Raw genomic sequence first — 5466 nt, forward strand, 5'->3', positions numbered from 1 at the left:
GGGGGGGAGAAAAAAAATACAAATCTGTTTACATCACTTCCACACTCACACCCGCTCTCCAGCTGCCCTAAATAGGCGCTTTCATTCAGGAGATAGCCAGAGCAGGTAGGCTGCTGGTGGGAGCTCCGGTGCCATGACGCGATGGTCCGTTGGCACCAAAAGCACTTTGCAAGTCGAGCTGTGCTGGGGAAGGGCAAGCTCAAGTTAAACATTATACCCACAAAAGGTGCACTTTTCCCCTTCCTTGCATCCGCGGCGAGCAGGGCTCAGACCCTGGACAAAATATTACCTGCAGCTTGCAGAAGAGGACGCAACAAACGCTTCGGTGGGATTTGGTTGCCCCAGTGCTGCTGAAGGGGAGAAGGAATCCGTCCTTGCCCCGAGGAGCTTGGGGTTTAAGTGAGAAGAGTTGGCCAGGTACAGGTTCACCTCGCCCAGGAGGGTCCCTGCCCTGGCAGTGCTGTGCCCAGGAAAAGAGGGTGCTGGAGGGGTGACACCCACAGCGGGGGAGACGCCTCTGCTACCTGCCCGAGTGCCAAGGGGTTCCCCTGCCGCCGGCTCACCCTCTCGACTGCTACAGCTGCTAAAGGGGATCCACGTTAACCCCGAGAATCACTCCCCAGCCACGCAGAGAAAGCTGCCATCATCACCATGAACAGAGCCCCCACAACTCCCTCTGCTTTAAGCCAGAGGCAGCAACAGACATCCCACGGTCCCCCACCCCTAAATGTACTCGGCTTCATCCTAAGGCAGAGGTTTGCTAAAAATTTGCCTGCACCATTTTTAATCTCTCTAAATTATTTGCATCCGTGGTATACTTGTGCCCAGACCACCCATGGCTTAACAAAATATTTCACTTTATTTTTCAAACTTTTCGTCCTTTATATATATCATCTGCTTAAAGTAATTTACGGCATTTAACTCGATATTGGTTTCCACTTATTTGAACATTCTCTCACATCTGCAAGAGCGGACCTCTGCTAGGCATTTTGCCAGCAAAAAAGCCACATTTGGGAGTCTTGTTAGCTCCAGGGCTTGCCCTACAGCGGTGCGAGACCATGCACCAGCCCCAAATCTGCCGAGAACAGGCTGATAGGAACATGGATGTTACCACCTAGTGTCAGACGGGAGAGGAGCAGCAACCAGGGATGGGGACGGCTCGGCGGCGGCTCTTGCTCCGCAGAAACCGCTGGTGTCGGACTGCGAGCCCAGAGCCTGCAGGTCATCCCAGACACCTCTGCTTTCCTGGCCATCAGCAGGGACATGAGCTTTCTGCCCCTGTAACAGGGGTGGATTTAAAACTAAAAATGCACGATATGCTTTTGGGGAGGATGAGTGCAGAAAAAACCCATCTGTGTTTTATTCTGTCTTTTCAGTTCGATATTTCTTTTGCTGTCTTTTCAGCAGATATTTCTTGCCTGCAACCAGCCAACTTATTCACTGTAACAGTCAGGTCCACACTGTCCTATTTCATCTCCTATTTTTGATGGAAGTAGTAGAGAAGCAGCTCTGCCCCATCCATGTCGGGAGCACGGGGAAGGTGCCCAGAGCAGCCAGCATAGAGACAAGCCAGCAACAAAAATGCAGAATATAACAGATATGTGGGGATGGGGCACCGGGCTCGGCTGTTCAGACCATTGCACAGGGAGGTATTTCGTGAAACAAGCACAGCAAACGTACGCCAAAGGAGATGAATGCTTTTTCAGACAAGGCAGAAGTCACCCGTCATCTCAGCACAGTTAGCCCGGTGCCGTGGGAATCCCACGGCAAAGCTGAAAGGCTGCGGGCACACCCATGTGGGCAGGAGCTCCGGCCCCAGGCTGGGGACAGCTCACAGCACTGGCTGAAATTAAAATTAAACGATCCCTCTGCCAAACTTAGACCTCACCGATAACCCAGGACCTGAAAACGCTGCTGCAGTTGAAGTTATCTTTTTTTTATATTTTATTTTCTGACACATACTGTCCCTTGTGACCAGACTTAGCCTCGTGCCTGACAAAGGCTGCTTTCTTAGAGCTAATGCTGCCGCACACCATGGCCCCGCAGCCCCGGCGGATGGAGACATGCAGAGCATGGCCAGCAGCAGGGACCTGCCCCGGCTCCTCTCTTCCTACACCCGGCCCCAGGGAAGCCACTGATAAAGCACACACCAGCGTTGGACAGCCCTGCCTGCAGCTCTGCCTGCAGCCCGGCCCGCTCTGCATCCCCAGAGCAGCCGAGGGACGTGCAAATTCAGCCCGACTTGATCTCAGCAGCTCCAGCCCCATCTGGTTCCTGTTAAATCAGCCACACAAGGTGGAGCGGGTTTCCTACCCCCGCGTTGTAGCGTGCAAGGAGGGGGAGGTAAAACAGCTTTTTTTAAGGCATGGCTGCCCTTCTCTTTACCTTCCTGCCTGGAAGGCAGCCAGGAGCAGCTCATGCCTCCCTGCTCACATCTGGAGGGGATCTTCCCCTCCCGGGGCTCGCTGCACGTCCCATGCCAGGCACTGCTCCTCTGCACGGGCATCGCTCCTCTGCCCCAGGCACGCACTCGCTCCGGGTCTCGCTCCTCTTCTGTCACGGCAGCAGCTTTGTCCTGAGCTGCTATTTCCAGCCCGTGGGACCTTCTGATGTTTTCATACATGGGAGAAACGGGGCAGGCAAACCACGGTCCCGCAGCAGGGAGGGAGGGATGCTCCGCAGCAGCCTGCTCCTGCCCGAGGACGAGCAGCGGCTCAGCCCACCATGAAATGTCATGCCCTGAAAGCAGATGTGAGCTCGTCCTAAGCTGCCAGGGCGTCTAAACTGCCATAAAACCCACATTACTTTTCCAAGAAAGGCTCAGGTGTGCTGCCCTGCTAACCTTGGCCCAGCTGAAGGACCACTGGTACCCACCTGTGCGCAAAAGTGAAGAGCCAGCTCTGCCGCTGAGACCCCACCTTCCTTGGGCACAGGACTGCGTTTCACTGGCATCCCCTGACAGGCCAAATAAAGTGGGTTCCCTTCACTAAATGAAACAACTCGCAAGGCGAGGGGCTGTAATCCAAGGGCGAGCCCTGGCACCGGCGGAGAGGAGCCGCGGAGGAGCGAGATCGCAGGAACGGAGCCTGCACACCCGGTGGCAGCAAAGAAACGCGGACGAGTGCGGGCAGGGCCCTGGCAGGCAGCACCGAGATGCTCCCGGGAGATGGGGTGGATGGAGGAGCCCAGAGGGCCAGATCCTGCAAGCACAGAGATAAGGGGCAGGACCCTACCGGAGCCCAGAGAATCAGGGAATGGCAGAGGTGATGCCAGCACATGCAAAGCATCGGGTGTTTTAAAAGGTGAGAATCCAACCCTGCTTCCTAATCATCCTTTTTTTTTTTTTAAGCTTTTAACCAAACCCCAAAGCGTCCCCCTGACTTGGACCATCAGCTGCAGGTCTGCGCTTGCAGTGCTCTGCTTACACTGCCTGTGCCGGTGCTTACCAGCCACTGCGGCTCCCAACCAGCCCCATCTCTAGCACACCCGGCCCCACTTGTGCTTTAAAACCCCAAAACGGTCCCTCGCCATGCTCAGCTGGGGCTGAGCTCTGCACCGGCACAGCCCCAAGCGCACGGCCAGGGCGGGAGCCCCACAGCACCCCTCCTGCCGCGGGCAGGCAGGCAGCGGGCAGCACCGAGAAGCTTTCCAATTGCCAACGCAGGGAAAAGTCCTCAGCCTACAAAAAGCCTCGCGGGATCCCTGCAAGGTATCGGGAACAGGGCGTTAACCTTCATCCAAACAAAGGTGGGGAGCATTGTTGCGCTACGTGAAAAAAGCAAAGCACTTGGGACCGCGACAGACGGCCGAGACGAGCAGCGACCCTGTTGCAACATCCACCCTTGAGATGCTCCAGCGCACAGGGGTTCACCCGGAGAGCTCGCTCGACAGCAAACCAGGCCAGAGCAGCACCTGGCTGCTTGCAACGCCCAGACGTCACTGCTGCGGCACCGCTGCGGTGGGCAGAGCGGCTGGTGCTCTCCTTCCTAATTGTCTCTCTGCAAACACGCTGCTTATTTGCAAAGCCCGTGGATCTGAAAACAGTCTTTCAGGCTACAGCACGGCCATGTTTCACCAGGGCCCTACAGCGAGCTGGAATGGATTCAGGCTCCTGCCGAGATTTCGCCCCTCTGGGAGCATTGCAATCAGGCAACGCTTCCCCAGGCAAGCCAGCATTTATTCAGCGAGCACAAGGCAGCGAGGACGGTCCTCTGGTTAGCGTGGGCAAGTCACAGCCAACCCTGGAAACATCTACCAGCCACTGCAAGCATCCCCAGGTGTCTGCATCTTTAGCTCCGGCTCTGAGCGTGTCGGAGCTTTCATAAACACTTTTGAAGGAATAAGCCTTCCTGAGAGGCAGTTCATCCCAGCTCCAGCTCAGCCTGGTGCTAATACCGTTAGTCACACCCCAGGGGGAAGCAGCAGCAGAATGGAGGAGGTAAACCGAGTCACGCAGCTGTTTCATTAAAATGCTATTTCAAAATAATGGACATGAGGGGGATCACGACTGTCGTGTCCCCTAAGAGCTGAGGTTGGCCAAGGAGCAATTTCCCCTTTGGATGTGTCAAAATATTTAGCTCTATTTCTCACATTAGCTCACATCAAGTATAATTCCACTGCTGTTTTTTAAGCCTACATAACACAAATTAGCCACCTAAAATTTTACTCATGGATATTTCCAAATGGCTTCACGGCACAGCGGCTACACCGAGCGATTTTGGGGCTGCCCGCAAATGACAGTGACAGACAGATTGATGGCAATGAAGTTATTTTGTCTCCTTTTGCAGCTGACTAAATTTGCATTGGTATTTTCATGGTACAGACTCCACCTTTCATCTAACATGATTAATGCTGTTGTAAATACAGAGAAAGAACCAGCTGCTTCTGGCTTCTTAGCTTCTGCTGAGCAGCTGATGAAAAAAAGTCCTTTTGTTCAAGCACCTCTAGAGCCTCTGCAGACTTTATGAAGAGCCTTTTTATTTCAAAAGGTTAGAGAAACGCAGTGTCTAGCGCTGGTATATCCTGCTTTTCTCACCACAAATCTGGATGGTATCTGCTGCAATCGAAGCGCCCGGGGCAGCGCACCTGGTGCCAGCCCGTGCTGTCAGGATGGGTCCCCCATTAGCCAGGGATGTGACAGGGCATCAGGCCTGAAGGTTTTCCTCGTGTCTTTGCAGGGTCCTTATGAGCACAGCTTGTGCCCAGCCAGAGAAGGGGCCGGACAACCTGGAGGGCTCCAAAACCAGCCCCGGGGCCCCGCAGATCCTCTGGCAGGAACGAAGTGGCTGAGACATACTGGGACTTGCACCCATGAGCCGTAAGGGCCGGGCAGGTTATTCGCAGACTGAACACACTGCGTGTCCCCAAACCACATAAATTACAGCATGGGTCTGGTAAACAAAGGGCAAAGAGAACATGGTGTGCCACGAGCCTCAGGTGTAAAATTCAAACAAAAAAAGAAAAGCG

At 54.5% G+C, this 5466-nt stretch overlaps 1 protein-coding gene across 1 annotated transcript in view; it reads right to left on the reverse strand.

Moving 5' to 3' along the window:
* The window catches only part of SLC39A11 (solute carrier family 39, member 11), a 96311-nt gene that overhangs the window by 16224 nt on the left and 74621 nt on the right, over window positions 1–5466 (reverse strand). The window lies entirely within an intron of this gene.

Source organism: Pygoscelis adeliae, unplaced genomic scaffold (genome assembly GCF_000699105.1).
Source record: "Pygoscelis adeliae isolate BGI_AS28 unplaced genomic scaffold, ASM69910v1 Scaffold184, whole genome shotgun sequence".
Classification (NCBI taxonomy): domain Eukaryota; kingdom Metazoa; phylum Chordata; class Aves; order Sphenisciformes; family Spheniscidae; genus Pygoscelis; species Pygoscelis adeliae.